The sequence below is a fragment of the Falco rusticolus genome, chromosome 8 (assembly GCF_015220075.1).
Source record: "Falco rusticolus isolate bFalRus1 chromosome 8, bFalRus1.pri, whole genome shotgun sequence".
Lineage (NCBI taxonomy): Eukaryota > Metazoa > Chordata > Aves > Falconiformes > Falconidae > Falco > Falco rusticolus.
In genome coordinates, this window is record NC_051194.1 from 3476769 (window position 1) to 3495918 (window position 19150).

Sequence of the window (19150 nt, forward strand, 5' to 3'; positions counted from 1 at the left end):
GGAGCTTGGGAAGGGACCCAGAAAATTGCAGGGTGGGACCCAAAAATTGCAGGGTCGGACCCAAAAGCTCGTGGGGTTTGCAGGAGCTTCTCAGCTCGGGCGTGCTCCCTTGGTGGCGTGTGACCCTGGGCACGCATCCTGCAAAAACAGTGGCGGGAGCGTTGTGCCGGCATGGTGCTGGGGCCGCGGTGGGAGCGGGGCGGCTGCGGGGGGATGTGTTTTGCCGAGGGATTTGGGCACGACGCGGGGGCCGGCGAGGCTCCGCTTGTCCCACAGCAACAGCAGCTGCTGCTGCAGCTGCCGACCCCGCTTCTGAAGTAAACTTTTGTGTACACTCCCCTTCCTCCCCCGGGGACAGCAGAGAAAGAAATGAAACTTTAATGAGTCTGAACACATCAAAAGGGAAGTTGTAAAGGGGGCCGTTGAGTTGATTTAATCCTTGGAAGAAAAAAAAACCCAACACAAAAACGCCAAAAAAAAAAGGGGAAAAAAACCCTCTATGTGCGGAATATCTTTTTTTAGTTGTCTTTGACAGCTAACCGCAGTCTGGACTCACAAGTGCTCTGCTCCCCGACTGAGGGCTCATGCCGGTGCTATTTCCAGCTGAAAAGTGATAGCTCGGCGCTGGCAGTGCCCGTGTCAAGCCAGCCGGAGCAGTGGGCTGCAGGGCACGGCTTGGCTCCCCAGCGCTCGGCCGGGGTTCTGCATCCCAGCCCTCCGAGCCAGGGGCTGCGGGCGCGCGGGGCAGGCTGCAGATGCGCCCCCTGCTCTTCTCCAGGTGCTTGTTTTTGGGGGTCCTGGGGCAGCTCTGTCTGTGCCACGTGTTCCCGTGCAGGGGTGCTCCTCAAGCGGAGCCTGGTGCAGGCCATCCTTCCCACTCTGTCCAGCTCTGGCACCAGCCCTTTCCCATTTCCCCCGCCATTTTTGGGGGCCACTATTGTGTCTCCTCTCGGTCCTCTCTCCTGAGACTAAGCAGATCCATTTGTTTTAAGCTTCCATCAAAGGCTGTGTTTGCTGCAGTTGTGAATGTTTTTGTGGCCGTCTAACAGGCTTCCCCTGGTTTCACCCATGTCACCACAGGGACATGCCTACAAACTTCGGAGGGGACATCAGAACCTCCCCCCCCAGCCTGGTGCTGCCCCCTCCCCTTGAGTTTGGGTTTCACTTCTGCTGTCAGATTCTCCTCTGAAGAATTTCCTAATTCTTGGGGTTATTTTACTCATTTGATTATTTTTGAGCTCGGCACTGTTCCCTAGTCCTTGACAGATTGCCTCTTGCAATAGTTCCAGCTCTGTCTTCAATTCCCTGACACCATTTTGAGTTCAAACCTTGCTCTCCAAAGACGTTGTGACTTCCCACTTATCAGAGTTGGACTCAGCAGACTGAGCAGGCGTACCCCGTGCTGCGGGAGGCAGCCTGGCCCCGCAGGGGTCTCAGCAGAGCCCACGGACACCGGGGAGCATCTCCTGCTAGGTAACGTGGAAGCCTTGCTATGTCGAGATGGGTCCCATCTGCTCCTTTCCACCCACCACAGAGGTCCCAGCCCACGTCAGACAGTTCCTATCCCATGTTATTTTCTGCCTGCATTCATCTAGATGGCTTATTGATGTGTTTCAGTGGTTTTCCCTGAGTTTTATTTTTAAAGGCAGATAACATGCGTCATCTTCTGGTCTTGGGAAATCTGACCCGTTCTCTGTGACCTCTCAGAGATGCTGGTTAGTAGCTCCATCCCTCTCAGCTAATCCCAGGTGGATTTCTGCAGTCCCTCTGGGTTGCAGCATGCCCCGCTCATCCCAGGCTGCTCCTCCCGGACTGCTGCGGGATCGTGCTACTTATTCACAGCCTTAGCTTCCTCGGAAGTCTTTCCTCTCTTGTTGCTCTGTCTGTCTGTCCTGCACTGTGTCTCTTTGCTGGCAAGACAGCAAGCGTAGCGCCAATGGCTTTGTCCTCGGACTGAAGCCTGCTCAGGATATTGCTCCTTCGCTAGTGCGATGTGAGTGGAATGAAGAGCTCATTTTACAGCAGCCTTAATGGTTGCACCTGGTTTGTGGCCATGATGCATGTCTCAGGGGGACAGGCGGTGACACTGCCAGTTTTTTTACATCAGGACAGCATCTCTCCACACGCACACCAGAAGGCACGGCAGAGGTGGGTGTGCTCCTCCTGAGCAGTTCTCCCTCTGATAGCGTCCTTGCCCTCAGTGCTGTCCCGCTTGGGTCACTGATGTGAGAGTCGAAGCGCTCTCGTGGAGAGCAGCGTTCAGACTGCCAAGGACAGATGAAGGCTGCAGTCCCTTTTGCATCTCCAGTGCTAGACGACTTGCCCTCTTTTGGAGAAATGTCATTATTTTTTCACAAGAGATGACTATTATTTCATCTGCCTAAAGAGAACAGCCTTAAAAGGCCTTACAACTCCATTTACCTCCCCAGTCTAATTGCTTTAATTTGCCCCTGGCTCCATCCCAGCAGCACGTGGGTACCTCGCTGAGCTGCTGCCCCACAGCCTCTGCACCACTGTCCCCTTTGGCTTCCAAACTTTTCTTTTTCCCTATTCAAAAAATTTCACATAAACCCAACGGGTCCTCCCTGCGTCAGATACGGCCAATCCAAATTGCTGAAAAAAATCCCAACAGTGATACTTTTTGTAGACTGGGAAATGTGGAGCCCAGCAGCTGCCGCTATTCCTCGCTGTCGGGGCAGCATTTTGCTTTTCCCCCCCATCTCAAAGGTGCAGCACAAGGGTGAGACAGAGTATCCTGCCCTTAGGTTTGTGGCAGCAGGGTGCCGGTGGTAATCCAGTTGTCGCTCCGGATGGCCATTTCCATGGGAAATTCCTAGAGGGAGGTGGGGAGGGGGGCCCGGGAGCTGGACAGCAGGCAAGCACTGCCTGCAGAATAACCCTCAGCCCACCACCCTGGGACCCCCGGTTTGGTTGTTTCCTGGGCTGGGTGGTCGGCAGCGAGCAGATTTTGCCACGGAGGGTGCGAGAGTTGCATCCCACCTCAGGGGTGGCTCTTGCCCCCCAAGAGGCACCTTGTACGCAGCCGCCGCTGCTCCTTTCATCTCCCACCTGGGCTCCTGTTTCATCTCCCGCCTGGGCTCCTGGAAACCAGCTCTGCCTACCTGCACCCTGCCTTGAGGTTTTGTGCCTCCAAAGCTGGAAATTAGATTTTTTGATACATTTTATTTTTCTGGAGCTCTAAAATGTCAAAAGCCGGGGGTGAGGCAGAAGGAAAGCACTGTGTTTTAAGGAATGCTTTCCCCAGAAGCAGCCATCTCAAAATGCCTCCAGTACGAGCCACCTTAAACTTGAGGGTCCTTTCTAGGTTAGCACAAATGGCAGTGCAGTCGCAAGGGAAGTGGTGGGGGAAGAGGTGCAGCATCTCTTGGCTTGGTGTCCCGGGAGGCACGGATGCTGCCGATGGCCACCCGCATGCCAGGGCTATCAGGCGGCGCAGGAGATCTGCTCTTCCCTCTCACATTCATTTCCAGCTCATCGCTGCTGAGAAGGGGTTTATTTTATACGGTGACACACCTGAGAATTGCCCAAAGCTTGAAGGGCTCCAGCCTGGAGAGAAAAGCCGCTTGGGGTCAAATGGGAGCAGGGGATGAAGAGTGGAGGCGAGTTTCCCTTTCGCCAGGCAGGGAGCAGCAGGCATCCTGCCGCTGCATCCCCCGGTCACCCGCCCTGGGACGTGGGTGGCGATGACGCTGCATCCCAGTGATGACACTACATCCCACTTCCGCTAGAGCCTGTAGCCAGAAGGTCTCCACTGCCTTTCCAGAACCAGAGATGAGCCTTACAGCCCCCATGTGAGCTCTAACGTTATATTACAGTTGGGTAAACTGAGGCACGGGCATTTCTACTATGGCTCAGTGGTAGAGCCAGGTGTGAGGTCCCGGTCTGGTGTGGGGGCACAGCTGGGTGCTTGACGCAATGTTGGACCATCTCAGCATGGTTTAAGTTTAAGGATTAAGCAAGATGAAGAGATACCACAACAGTTCTGGAGCATCGGGGCTGCGGTGCCACCGCTTTTGTAAATAGGAAGGAGAAGCTTTAGATGAGGTTTGTCTTTCCAGCGTCACACTGTGATAAACCCAAGAGGAAAGTGGGCCTTGCTGGTTTGCTATGGGTGCTTGTAGGAGGCTGTGAAGCCCTTTCTGCAGAGCGGCTGTGCAGGGATGTGACCTGGGCTCGTCCCTACCCACTGGCAGTGATGCCGGGGCCGTACGCAGCAGCACGCTGAGCTCGCTCAGCAGAGCATCATGCCGTAAAGCCGCGGCACCTATGTAGGATTTTGTGCGCCTGTACGGGTTTTAATTCCTCCTTTATTTAATGATTTAACATTTTTGGCATGTGGCTCCTTCCCCAGGCAGGATCTAGAGGTGGCTCTTGGATCTTGCATTAAGCCACATTAGTATGTGCTGTAGATTCTGTTTCCTGTGAATTTGCACACAGCAGGAGGACGAGCAGGAAGGCTGCTTCTTGCTGGCAGGCTTCCCAGATATTCTTGGCGTTGCAGATCTATACTTGCATCATTGCTGTGGCCCTGTTTTAACAGAAAACAGAAAGTGCTGTGGCAACAGGAAGGCACAACCTCTGCGAGTACCAACTCAGTGATGACGGTGGCACCAGCACAGATGCTGTCTGCCGTGTCGGTATGGTGTTTGTGTCACTGTCCTGTCCTCCTCCCTCGGGTCCCCTCTGGCCCTGCTGCTCCCAACAGCCCCACGCGCAGGTAAAGCAGCTCCTTGCTGCACTGCCGGGCATGTGTTGAGCTGGTGCGGGGCTGGCTGCGCCCTGAGCATCGTGATGTCCAGCTGCCCAGTGCTCATCTCCTTGGAGCTGTGCTGCTCTCTAGTGGACTCCAGTCCCCTGAGGAGTTGCCCCAACACCTCCAGGAGGTCCAGCAGTTCTTCAGGGGGGTGTAGAGTTGTTGGCAGGCTGTTCATGTCATGGTTTTGTGATACCAACATCACTGCAAAAGGGGGCAAGAGGAGGCACGCAGAGCCAGCTCCTTGCAGGGAGCAGTGTTGGAGAGGTGTGTGCTGGGGTGGGGAGAAGAATTAACTGGTGCACCAGTAATGGGTGTAGGACTGGGGCATACCCCTGCCCTTCCCTTCTGCTCCTGGTCAGTGGGCACCTTGGCTTATCCTGGCGGGGCTGGATGCCGCATCCAGAACACCCAGCGCAGGGAGGGAGCGGTTCCAGCAAAGGGAGAAGATAATGCCGGGAGCAATCTCTGCCGCGGTGTGGAGCACGGTGGCACTGAGGGTGGCATGATGCAAAACGTCCCAGCCATGCCCGGGCTGCCCCTTTCCCTCTGCCTCTCGCTCCGTGTGCAGCGGGAGCCCTGGATGACGGCCAGGCTGTATCCCTGCAGCAGTGCGGCTCCCAGCCCGGGAAGGGCTTTCCAAAGCGTCGTTCTCAGCATGTACTGTATGAACCAGCACACTTTGTTCTTGAGCGTTGAGATTGGACTCCCTTCCCTCGGTCGGCGACGCAGGCTGGCTGTTGACTCATCAGCAGCTTCCCTTGGGCTTTGCTGCAGAAGGGGCAGGCAGGATTCTGCAGCAGTTTGTGTATCTTCTGGAGCAGAGCTTTTTTTTTTTTTTTTTTTTTGACATGATCCTGCTCTTTTTTTTTTCCCCCTCTTTGTTGTTGGGTTTTTTTTTTCCCTTCCTTCCAGCTCATCATGAAAAACATGTGAGTTTGGAGCTTGCAGATGGCATGCTGGCGATTTTACAAAGGGCTATTTCTTGGGTCAGTTATCCCTGCTCTGTGGCTGCCTGCCCTTAAATATGCCGGGATTCTGGTATGCTTCAGAAATACATGCACGCTTCCCTTTCAAGATCTGAGGCTCTGCTCTGATCAAAAGAAATAAAAATCCCAACCACCTTAGGCCTAAATGTTTAGATCACAAGCCCTGGGACATGGGAGCGTGGGGAGAGGAAGGCTTGCTGCTTGCGCGCTCTGCGCTGCCGGGGACCCCTGCAGTGATGCCCGGCTGCAGTGAGCACTGGCTGGCCGGTGGCACTGATCCAGGACAGCAAAAAACCCCCCAGTGATGTAACAGCAGTGAGTTCCCTCTGCAGCTCTGCCGCTGGGAAAGGGAGGTTTCCAGTCGGATCGGCTCAGGCAGCCCTGTCCCTGCAGGCAGTGGGGAGGGACGGGTGCTTTGCAGGGTGGTCTGTCCTGCCGGTCTTTTAGATACCTGATTTAGGACGGGGTGAGTCGCCTCCGTGGCAGCAGCTGTTCGGTGGTGCGGAGGGTCTGGGCAGCGCAGAAGGTGGCATCAGTGCTGTAGAGGGTCGTTAGTTCATGCCCAATGCCTGCGAATGCTTTGCGAAGGAGTAAGTGTGATTTATTCTGTCTGTTACTTGTTTTACAATCTGCTTGACAAGTTCTTGTGTGGGCTTTCAGCAAGTCCTCACCTTTATTAGTTTGCTACGGGAAACGTGTTAATCCAGCCTGTTCTTACCTAGTACCAAGCCACTTGGACTTACGTTGAATGTTTGCTAATCCTCCCAGTGGATGCCTGTGGTTTATACTGGATCAAGCGCACAGAAAATCAAGTGTATTTCAGCAGCAAATGTATAGAATGAGCGGGCTTGATTTCCCACTGCTACACAACAAGGTTTACAGCTCTCGGAACGGACACTGGTTTGGTACAGCCTTGGGAGCCGCCGTATCTCGCTCCATCACCTCCGCTCTCCATCCAGAACCGTGAATTTAGCGTATAGCTGGGCAAACCCTAGCAGATGTGATGGCTGCTGCTTGCAAGCGCAGCAGTAATTAAATCACTTCTTAGTGATTTAGTGCACCTTGTGTCCCTGTTGAACCATACAAGAAACTATTATTTTTAAGTGCTCCTCAGAGTGGTGGGCGGAGCAGGGCAGCCCGGCAGCTGCTGGGTTCTGGGTGCTGCTGTGGATAATCCTGTTGAATTTAGGTGAAGCCTGTGTTGCTGGGAAGTGAGCTTTACCATGTTCCCAGCACCTCGGTGAGGTGGGGAAGAGCTGGTATGTGGGTTTTCTTGAAGATCTGGAAGATGCACCGGAACAAGCATAGCTGCATAGCGGTACGTGGATGCTGCAAGGGGCAGACATATCCCTCCTGGTTTTGTGGGATGGGCTGTGCGCTGCTTCAAGTGACTCAGCGTCAAAACTGTTCTCATGTGTTTCAGGGTTCAGCGTTAGTGCAGTGATTCAAAACACATTAGAAAAAGCTGGATGCTGCCTTTTTGAATTCCTCAAAGCTTTGCTTTCCTTGGGTTGGTTTCCCTGTAAGGAGACCCGTGTGATGGCACCGTGCTGAGCACAGCAGCAGCCGTCTTTGTGCCCTCCTCTGCATTTTGAGCTTTCCGATGCTCAGCTTGGTGAGCAGCAGGGTTGGGGGGGGTTGGCCGGTTCCCGACCTGCTGTGGGTCACGCTCGCAGCCCCTGCTCAGACTATGGCAGGTGCAGAGGTGCTGCTGTTGCTCACAGCCTCTGTCTCTGGCCCCTGTTAGGAGGTGGCTACAAATACCGAGTGGAGCAGTTTGCGTTACTAAAATAATTGTGGAAACATTATCTGGCTGAGATAATTAATTCCAGATGCTTTAATGTTAGTAGCTTGGCTTAAGTTACATAAAGAAGCAACATTTTTTGTCTTTTTATATCCAGAAAACATACGCTCAAGTGTCCCTGGCTTCCCTAGTAGCAATTCCGAGATATATATTGCTGAAATGGAAATGAGCAGAATACTAGCAGCCTGCCAGCTGGGTTTGGAAAAGGTTGGCATGCGACATGGGTCCCTGAAGGGCCACCAGGTAGGTTAATGGTGCTCTGAGAGGAGGAGGAGAGCAGCACCCATGGGTGCTGGTGCTGGCTCTGTCCTGCTTGCCCATGGGGAGCAGATGCTGCTTGAGCATCCTCTGCAGCTGCCCGGCGATCAGGGACTGCTGTGTTTTGCTGGGTTTTGGAGCCAGAAGAGCAGCGCAGGCTGTGCCTCCTCCCAGCAGCAGGTCAGGGTCCCCTCCTGCTGCCTTCGATGCTGCTGTTAAGGCTGAATGGCACAGAGAGAAAAGGGGGAAGGGAATATGAAGAAGATCATTGCACAGCATCAGAAATTATGTGTGTATTTTGCTTCGAGCCCAGACGCTGCCTTTGTCTAGTCAACCAGAAAAACATCTGCGTTTTGTTGTTCCAGCCAGCCCATCAGTAAACCACTGCCTGGCCATCGCTGTCTGTCCGTGCAGCCGTGGTTTCCTTCTGTGCAGAAGTTGTGCAGATGAACCCTGTCCTCTCCTCTGCCTCGGGAGGGCAGAGGCTGCCCTGCAACTTCCCAGTGCTGCACCTGAACACTGCTTTACCAGGTCCTTTCTCTGGTCTACACTGAGATGATTTTCTGGGCACTGAGTCAGAGTTGAGACTTAAATAATTTATTTGTTGAGCTAAATCTCAGTGAGATTTAGGCTGGAATATAAACCTGAGAAAGACAGGGACATCAACACTCTGGTCTTTCTCTCGTCTGCTGAGTATCAGGCTTTTTATATGGTGATAAACAGCTCAGAAATGAAATTGGAAAAGCTGTCTGGGTTTCACAAGATGGCTGTTTAGTGCCTCCTGTTCACTTGTTTTCCTCTTCTTATCACATCAAAGAAGAGTGAATCACTTTCTCCTTAGAGGATTACATTATTCCAGAAGCCTGGAAGGACCCGCTCTGGTTACAGGCTGTTACTGGAGGAGATTTTAGATGGAGAGGGGAAAACAGAGCATTTTTCTTATTTGCACCTGTTAATTGCAATTTGGAGCTTCAGCTGCATTTCTGTAAAACTTCCAGAACCTTCCAGAATCTTAAACTCCCAGCAGCACATGAAGGGACCACCCTACCTCATCCTTCACATTTTGCACAGAAATGGGATTGTCCTGGGGGATTTCCAGACCCAAACAGTGAGACCCTGAATGGTCCTGGAGCCAAAAGGAGTTTCCCAGCGAGAGGTGGGTAGGTGCCAGCAGCGGCGGGCGGCAGGGCGGTGCCAGGGCTGCATCCTGCGGAGCTGCATGGTGCGGGTGGCCGTGCGCTTCCCACCGCTGGGGCTGTTAATGATCGTTTCAGATATTCACTGGATAGCGCTGAGTGTCCGGGAAAAAAACAGCTAAAGGGATGGTGGCTGTAGCTGAGCTGCGCTGTGCTGGGCTGGTCCCTGCCTGGCAGAGGATGCTGGGGTCCCCAACCATCCCGGGGTCCCTGAAGCATCCCGGGGTCCCTGACTCGTCTCCAGCGCAGGAGGGATGGGGTGTGCAGCCTGCGCAGCCACCAGCATTACGTCACCCGGAGCCACACTCACTGGCTGCTGGTACCCGGAGGGCAGGACACTGCTGCAAGCAGCGTTAACCCCTTCCTGAGCATCCCCGGTGCCACTGGGGCAGCACAAAGGGACCTTCACAGGGCTGAGCGTTGGCCACCGCTGTCCACAGAGACAGGGGGTGCCTTCTGGGCAGGGGTGCTCCTGTTACAGGAGCTTGGTGGATCCTCCTGGGGCCAAATCCAGATGCTTTGGTTGTTCTGGGGAACAGCAGCAAGAAGCCAAATGAGAGCTTCAGGGCTGAACCAAGCGTTTACAGCCTGCGTAGATTTTTGGGACAGGCATTTTACTGAAGATTTAGGTTATACCAGAGGGTAGTGCCAGCCCAGCCATCCGCACACCCATCAGGAGCTTGCTGGAGCACAGATGTACATGGGAAGGGTTGGTGGTGTGTGACCTCCATCAGCTTTTTTGCTAGAAATGTGCTTGTTGCAGCCCCTGGCATGAGGATAGCCTATGGATGGCATGAAGCGGGTGGCAGACTGGGCCACCAGACTGGTAAGCCACCACAGGTTCCCCTTCTCAGACCCACCTTTGACCCCCGGGCAGAGCCCTGTGGCTGTGCTCTTATGTGCATAAGAATTTTTGTGGATTTGCAGAAGCTGCTGCCAAATCTTGAGGGGTTTTGGCTTCAACGGCCAGTAAGGAAATACTGCAAATTCTTACTTTTCTGCACAAAGTGGTCCCAGCAGTGCCAGCTAAAAACGGGGATTTAATTCTGTTGAGGTTCTTGTTTGTTTTAGAATAAAAGGGTTTGGTGATGGTGGCCTGTCGACTCCGGGACCAGCTACCTCCAGCTCTTTCTCTGCTCCGTCATGCAAGAGGACGCCTTGGCAGATGCTGGGTCCCAGTGATCCTTGCCACAGGATCCAGGGGCTCTGGTTTCAGATCTCCTGCCAGTGGCTTGTGCCGGGGTGACAGCAGGGTGCCCACAGGACTCTGAGCTCTTGAGCACCCTGTGCTGGTGACTGGGGATGTCACCAATGTTGCCTGGAGCATCTTCAGTCTAGGAGGGGTGAGGTGAAGTGCACAGGTACCCTTGCCACCAAGATGTGGCTCCTAAAGGTGCTTTTAGGTTCATCCAGCCAGCTTGCCTGCAGGTCTAAACATCAGGCCTGTTAAATTAAAACCTAACCCATTTAATATTTTCTTGGCATTCCCTTTCCTCTTTAAACCCAGATTTGGAAGTAGAGTTTTTGGCTTACGGTTTTACAGATTTTACTAGAAACCATAAAAATGGAATAAGTAGGCGTAACATGGTCAGTAAATCTGACCTGAGGGTCACAGAATCTTGTGTGTGGGTAGCAGCTCATTACTGTGACTGTCCACCACTGTCCGCAGCCCCATCCTTTGTCCTTGTGGCACCATGCTCTTTTTCTAACATCTTAAATTCTGCTCTGCTATCAAGAAGCAATAGCATCTATAACATCTACTAGCATCTATAAAATCTGTTAGCTTAAGTTCATAAGAAGATTGGGCATGTGGTCCAAATGGCCTGCTAGATACTAATTTAATAAACAGAAAATGAAAATCATGCTTCTAAATTGCCTTTTTAAAGTTGTCGTGTGCCACAGGAGAATTCCCCTATGAGCTGGCAGTAAGAACAGTATCAGGATCCGCTGGAGTTTTCTGGCAGTTATCTTTCCACTGACTTTCCTAAGCTGATGTATTTATGGACACTGGACAAGATTAATTTAGACTGGAATGTAGGTAAAGAAAAGATGCCTGACTAAAGCCTTCATTACAAAATTATTTTCAGAAGAGAAACACTACGCAGGATTAATTATTTCTATCTAGTGTATTAAAAGGAGGCATAGAGAAAAGAAATGCCTTCTCCCTTCAGCCAAGTGAAGCATTCAGTTTACAGAGATGATTAACCATGGGAATTTCCTGAGTATATTTTATTACCACGTAATCTTCTCCAGGGACAGTTGTGATTCTCAAGAGTGTTGGGGTCCACTTACTCTTTTTCCTCAAGTGCCCTTGAGACCTGCTTTCAGACTAATGGCCTCAGGTTTGTTGTGCTTTTCAGGCTGATTCCACTTTCCAACCCTTCGTTTAAATAAGCCCTTGATTGATAGAGATATTTTTTTTAAAATGCCATGTCTTTGGCTGGCTGGATAAATAAAGGAGTAAATGCTCCTCCGGCGTAATTGAGCTTCTGCAAATGGTTTGGCAGTTGGTGGAGGCTTTGCTGCAGTGGTGCAGGGGGAGCCGCAGCATCTCAGTGGTGGCAATCACCAGCCAGCGCCAGAGCTGTGATGGCAAGGCGTGTGGCCCCATCATCAGAGCCCTGCTTGGAGAATGAGGCATCTCAGTGGTGCAGTGCACAGTGAGGACACACACTGCCCTTGTCCTGGGTCCTTGGGGTGGCAGCGAGTTGCTGCTGGGAAGCCGCCTTGCTGGCATGCTCTGGCTTAAGGAGGGCAACCCAAGTCCCCAGCCACTTGCTGTGGATCAGCAAGAAGTGACTTACCTGGTGGTGGTGGGTCTGCTGTGTTTGGGTGCTCCGTGACGGTGCTCACATGCAGGTAGGTCCATCCCTTCCCAGCACTGCATCCTCTGCCGGAGGGGCTGGAGGGACCAGCAGGGCTTTGGGAGTCCCTTGGAGGGGTGTGGGAGGGATGGTGGTGAAGAGCATTTGCAGGGCGGAGGGCCAGGGCACCTCATGGCTCTCTGATCTGTTGGGTGGCACCCCCGAGAAGCTGTTGCCCAGGACCGTGGGTTTTTTCCAAGAACAGCATCATCCAGGGAGCATGGTGCTGGCTGTGCCCTTCAGCAGCGCAGCGTTTCTTTCTTACTTTCAGTGAAAGCAGGCTTTTCACCCGAGTAAAACTGCAGGGTCCAGCTGAGAAGTTTCTGCTTGAATTTTCGAAAGATATTTTTTGAGATGAAGATGATTGTGTTGCTGTAATAGGGTAATGATTCTCTGCAATGCACCTGTGTTGTACTAATGAACTTTCAGGCCATGCCATTTGTTTCTGTAGAGTTCTCGTTTCCTACCATGGCATTATTTATCCTCTACCACCTGCCCAGTTTGGTGCAGTTGAGACTTTCTCTGTTGGTCACCCCAGCCTCATGACACTTTCCATCCCCAACCCAGGTCACGTGTGATAACTTTTTCTTCTCTCAACGCCCCCAGCACGTCACAGAGCCTTGGAAGCTCAGGATCTTGCCTGTTCCATCTGCTTTATAACATGTTGCTGGCTACCTAAGAACTCCTTCGCTCTGCTTTAGGTTAAGAGGGATGGTTTGGGGCTTTTTGGAGCATGTTCTTGCTTTTCCTGCAGCCCTGGTTTCGTTGCGTTGGTTGGTCATGCCCTGCACATGCCCTGACTGCAGGGATGCTCGTGTGTCACTGTCAACATTTGTTTGGAACATGCCAGGGCTGATACAGCCTGGGGTGACCGTGTCTCTCCCTCTTTGAACCGAGTCTAGGGATGAATAACTAAAGCATCAAAACATAGAGGGAATGGGAAAAACCCTCCAAGACGTATGAAATTCCTCTTGTGCTGTGGAGATCTGCTCGGGCAGGGGTTGGCCCCGATGGAGATGTCAGGGCAGCACAAACGAGCCGGGCTGATGAGATCCCAGCCTCACAAATGCCCCGGTGAGGAATTTCCTAGCACCGCTTTTGCTCTTTACCTGACTAGTTCCGCTTTTTTAAAAAGGAGGAAGTTTTCTAAACAAGCCAACAGAAGCCCTTCGCTGTGGATAAAGGGAAACGGAAAAACTGGTAATTAAGGTAATTAAGAGCTTGACTCTTGCTTTCTCTCCAAGAAAGGAAAAATCAATGCAGCGCCTGGGCAGCCGCAGTGATGCCATCAGCAGGAGGGGATGCAGGCGCTCTCCCAAGCTGAGGCAGATGCCAGGGCACAGCGTGGCCATGCTGCTGGCTCTCGCCAAGGGTGAGGAACAAGTATTTTCATCAGTCTTTAGAAAACCGTCGCCTTGAGCCTGTACCTGGTATTGCCAGACTCTTCTGGGCGCCCTGCTGCCCGCAGTGGGCATCGCTTATCGCCCACGTCCCGCACCGCAGGCGGTGGCTTGCCATCCTGAAGCAAGTAGGAAGTCCTGCATCCATGCCTGGGGCTGGAATAGGAGAGGAAAACTAGAAAACAAGGCTAGAAATAAGAAGAAGGGATTGATGCCTATGGGATCACTGGCGCCTGAACCTGGGATGTGAAGTGTATTAGTACATAATGCAGAATTCACCCCAGATTGATGTGAGTTGGTGACGTGTGTGCAGACATCCTCATCACCCAGCCTGGGTTTTTTCTTTTTCCACTGAGCAGCTATTTGGAAAACGTGGATGTTTCCAAGGGGATTAAACCCTGTTCCTGTGCAGAATCAAAACCCTGATGATGTCCCTGCCAGCCCCAGCTCTCAGAGCCCAGAAAGAGATGGGCAGGAGATGCTGGCGAGGGCGGCCTCCGCGGTTTGTTCTGTTTTTCTAGCTGCATCTCCACCCCAGTGTGTCTGGGCAGCACAAACCTTACAGCTTTTCAAGCTCAAGTTTTCTTGATCTTATTGTAGATGAGGAGGGGTGCACAGCATGGTCTGGTTTCTGTTTTGCTGTAAATCAGGGCATGGGTTTTTCCAAAGAATTGCTGTCTTGTATTAAATTGTAGGATCTTTTTCTTCCACTGTTTCTCCTAGCTCAAGGCAACTGTCTCTGCAGTCCTTGATCTTTGTATCTGAACACCGAGAAGCTCTTTGCAGGTGTGTTAGCATGTGTCAGGCAGGAATGGGTAGATTTTTAGGAATATGATTTTATGCACTAAAGCAAATCCAGAAATTGACGGGAGGCTGCGCACCTCGAGGCGTCGCATCCTGCTTGGTGTTCCCAGAGGCTCGGGGTGCCCTGTGTGAGCCCCAGCATCTGGCAGCCTCCTGCACCCCTCGGGGCGAGAGGGATGCTCATAGGAGCAGGCACAGCCTCTTGTGCAGCTTGCTGAATTATTTGCAAGCCATAAAACCCTCGTGTTTAACTAAGTGCTGTGGATGAGTCAGGGGTTCAGTCTGGACCAGGCTTCCAGCAAGACTTTGTAGGGTTATACAGGCTGCTCGTTGTATAAAAAAATAGTTTTGCAGTTATTTCCGAGGTGCTGTTGGGCAGCACGTGTGAGCACTGCTCGAGCCACAGCTGAAAGCCACCGGACAGGGCAAAGTGTCCCAACGATGGGCGCTGCTGCCCCTGCAGAGGTGCAGAGCTGGCCCTGGAGTCTCATCTCCCACCAGTGCAAATCAGGCTTAGCTGAAGTTATAAAATTCACGTCAGCAGCAAACTGGCGGAAGGTGCAGAAGAAGATGAAGAAGGAGCCAGATGCAAACCCGCAGGTTTTGTTTTCTGATAGGTATCCTGCGTCAGGTTTCAGCCTCTCTGAGCCTGGCCATCACTGGGTGTGCGTAAGCTGTGGGTGAGGTCTCGAGGGCAGCATTTATCTTCCTGGGATGGAGGAGCACAGCATCCCCCAGGCATGGGCATTGCCCAGAGAGGCTCCAGGGGATGCCCTTTTCTCCTCCATGGCTGTGTTGGCCTTGGAGGTTCCATGCCGAGGGGCTCGGTGGGCTGCACACCATTTGAGATGTCTCCGTTTTCGTTTTCCCTGATCTACGAACAACAGGCTTGGGGTTAGTTCTTCACCAGGTGCCGCCTTTGGGCAGTTTCTTCATTTCTGACCTCCGCTGCTGATATTTGAAATGGTGACAAAATGGCATGAACGTGTCCTGGCATCCCCATGTCTGAGTTAACTCCTCCCAGCCCATGCTGCTGGATCAGTGTGGGGACACAGGGTCCTGCCCATGAACAGAAAACTCCAAAAGTAAAGTTTAGTGGCAGTCTTAAGGAGATACATGTCATAGTAATGCTCATTCCTTGTAGGACTAATGATTAGCAGTGGAAGCAAGCTGCAGTGGATGGGAGCTGTGCAGGCAGCGCAGTACTGCGGTAGCCGAGTGCTGCAGCATTTGCCAGCCCTCCCTGCGACGTGTGTTTCCAGACGGGGGGAGGCACCTGTCATCGCTACATTGGCATCTTTCAAACCTTTTAACTGAGCGCCAGCGAGCATGTGGAGCGTGCTGTTAGATCTTTGTATCTTAATTAACTTGATCTTCATCATCAGTGATGTGGTGAGTAAATGAAAGGAACTGTAAATTCCAGTTGCCGTTAAACCAAAGCAAACTCCGTTTAACGACGCAGTGTCAGGAGAAGCTGAACATGGAGCTTTCGTGGCGGCGGTGCTGTTATCATCAGCGGCCCCAGGAAGCTGCCTGTGATCTCTGCATCACCGGGGTCTGTGCAGAGCCAGGACCTGGGGGGTGAAACACACACTCAGGTTTTGGAGGGACCAGCAGTGTTTGGCAGGTGGCTGTGTGGAAGGGGAAAGTCACTCGTCCCCCATCTCTGAGCATCAGCTTCTCCCCTTTTCCATGAAATGCCGCAGTGAGAAGGCAGAGGCTGCACGCACGCATTGGTGCCGACTTGCCCAGCTTGGGTGGCCACTGTCCCCTGCATGCCGGCAGCGCGGTGGCTCTCTCGGCAGGCGGGATGGTATGTACTGCATTATAGATAACCCACAGAGGATTCTGCAGTCAGCGTCAGCATCCTTACCAGACTGAGTGCGTTCCAGTGGCTGTCAATACAGTAAATGATCTGTTCAGGCCGCTCTTTTGATATGTACACAGAGCATTAATCTTCACACTTTTATGCCAGGCTAAAAATGGCAGCTCCTTTCTCCCGCCGTCCCGAGCATCCCCGGCTGGCCCTGTGTCAGGCTATCACCTGTTGCAGCCAGCTGTTCGGCGAGTGGCTCGTGTGACTTGGCTGCATGAAGGCTTACGGTGCCGTCCCCTGCCTGCTCGGGCAGCTCTTTGCAACGGGAACGTTCATCGCGCTTGGAGGCTTTTATTTTCTCAACAGCTTTGAGCTTGCTCTTGTAAGGCGGCTGTGTCCCGCCTGCCTGCTGCTCGCCGGGGCACTTTGCAGAGCTCAGCTGGCCCTGGGCTCGTGGGATGGAGGCGTTCAGTCCTTGGAGCAACGCATGTTGTGCCGGCGACTCCGGTGTGTTTCGGGGCTTGGGAGCTCCTTAGATGATGCTCCCGAAGCCTGACTGGAGCATGCCTGGTTTCAGTGTTATTACTGCTGTCTGCATTAAATACAGACGTTACTGAATCCCCAAGCCCTGTCCTAGATTACAGTGAGCTTGTTTTACAATCTGGGGACTGGGAGCTGTCTTTTCATGGGGTTATTTTCAGATCCTGGACTGAAGTTCGGGAGATGTCCTCAGGGCATTGGGGCATGTCTTTATTTTCAGTTTCCTAGTGGGGAAAATAAGGCAAAAGAGGCAAAAGGAAGCCCTTTCTTGATGTATCCATCTCCATGCAATCAAATTATTGCTTCTGTGGGTGGCTCTGGAAGTGTGTCCAATGGTTGTGACTGCAGAAGAGAGCAATTAAAGTACAGGTCTGGGTCTGGAGAAACTCCAGGTTCATTTTCCTCTCATGCCAGATTTCTTTCCTGATCTTGGGCAAGGCAGGTAGGGTGCTGTTCCCGAGGGCAGCTGTGCACAAAGATCTTCCTTTGGCGTGTACAGACCTTGGAGCATCTGGTCCCACGATTCAGCTGGCTCCGTGATGGACACGATGGCTTTGCCCCAGACACATCACAGAGCACGAGGCACTTGATGTTCCCATATTAACCTACATATCAGGACAGAAGGCAGATAAAAGTCTTGCAGGGGCCAACAGGCTTCCCAGATGGTGCTGGTGCAAGAGCAGGGCTGGATCCTCTGGGTTTGCATGTCAGAGAAGCTGCTCAGAAGGGGGTGATGCGCTGCAGTGGGTTGCTGTTTGCTTGTTTGTTTCTTTGCAGCATCTTTCTGTGTTGATGTTTGTGCTGGGAGGTGCTGGGAGGTGGTATTTCGGGGAGGAAGCGTGTGCTGTGCAAATACTGCAGTGAGCTCCAGCTCCCAGCTTTGCAGAGATCTGTCAGCTGGCACCACGGGCTGCGTTTCACTTCCAGCCTGTCCTCTGCTTGCATGTCATTACGCATGACACTGTTGACATGTGCATCGCGAGTGTCATGCATATTGCTGCAGAGTTGCCAAGAAAAGGCAGAAGAGCTGACAGCCAGCGCCTGTCGCTTTCTGTGCAGGGAGTTTGCAGCAGATGAGGCAACTCCTCTCCCTGTCCCTGTGGTTGTGATTAGAGAGCGCTCAGAACAAACCTTGCAGACCACTGGGGGATGTTCTCTGTTGCCGAGCCTGCCAAAGTGCTGCCCGGCACGGTGGGAGTGTGGCACTAAAGTGTATGGCACACCGGAGGCACCCCACGGCGGCGGGCGGCAGGCAGCCTGCTTGCAACGTGGGGCTGGGTTGCAGGGGCTTGGCTAGAGGGTGGTTTAGATCAGGGGTGTCTGGCGAGTGGATACCTGCACAGAGTGGTTCGGGCATCTCATCTGGGCGGCCCAAGACCAGGATCTGTTTTCTGTTGTGCCCTGGTAAATTAGCAGTAGTTGCTTGAGGAGTTAATGGCTGGAGGAGTTGCTGTTGCTATCGGTATTCGGACTATCGCATCCATTGGACCTAATTTTTCTCATATAAAGAGTTAATTTCCATCGATGAATGGTAAAACTGTTGCTGTAGGTAAAGGGAAGTTGCCACGGACCCGTGCTGGGACGGGCTGTCAGTGCAAGCCTGTGGGTTGGTTTTGGTGCGGTGGGGCTGGAGGCGGAGAGCCTGGCCAGACTGCCCGCAGCCTCGGGGAGAGGGCAGCAGGGAAAGCTGGGTGGCTTCTGGTCACCAAACCGTAACTCCTCGTCCCTGCAGTCAGGTCCTGGCCTGGGTGTGAGGGGAAGCACTGGCAGAGCTGAGGCTTCCTCCAGTCCTGGGGGACCTCTGGAGAGACAGGACAAATGCCTCTGCTCCTGCTGAGCATTTTGGGCAGGGCACAGTGGGGAGAAGGCGGTGGCTGAGCTCTGGTTTTCAAATGTAAGTAGGACAGAGCAATGCACTTAAATTCATGCACCGGGCAAAGAATCTCATGCACGGGGCGCAGGGTGCATGGTGGTGCCAAACACAGTGCCTGCGTGCTACCATCCTGCCCACAGGGTGGAGGGTGCTGGGTTGGCAGCACGGCGAGCAGGAGCCCTTGCCTTAGTCCTGTCCCTGTGTTTATCCCATGGCTCGGGCACATCCAGCCTTTCCGAGGGCATGGAATGGCCTTGCATAGCCATGGAGCAGGGATGGGCTGGTGCCATGGTTCCCCTCACTGGCAGAGCCTCTGGTTCCAGGCAAGAGCATCACTATTTGTAACAGCCCTGGTCCTGTGCTCACATGTACTTTCCACATCAGATTTCCTGGTTTCACAGGCAGGACAATGTATTTCTCCTGACCGAGCTATTTCTGCCCTGATGTGGCATTTCTGTGCAAGCCTCTCTGCAAGCCCCCATGGGGAGCAGCAACCCTCTAACATCAGGGGAGCAACGTGAGGTTGATGCCAGCAGCTGTAGCTGTAGGTCGATTTATTTGACTCAGGAATCTAAACATGTAGGAGGCTGCTGCCACCAGGCTGGTGGTAATGCAAGGCGGGGAGGAAGAAAGGAGCCATGCAAAGTGGAAAAGTGGCTTAATTTCTCCTGGTGTGACAGGGAATTGGATAACTGTTGAAGAGCAGGTGTGCTCCCACGGAGAGCCCGGTGCAGAGCTGCCCGCGTGGTGCTTCCCTGGGGCTGCTCCGCAGCGTGGAGCCGTGTGGCGTGCGGGCGGGTTCATACTGCACAGCATCAGTGGGTGTTCGGGA

At 53.0% G+C, this 19150-nt stretch overlaps 1 protein-coding gene across 3 annotated transcripts in view; it reads left to right on the forward strand.

The window, feature by feature from the left end:
- Window positions 1-19150, forward strand: part of JADE2 (jade family PHD finger 2) — an 84023-nt gene that overhangs the window by 23806 nt on the left and 41067 nt on the right. The window lies entirely within an intron of this gene.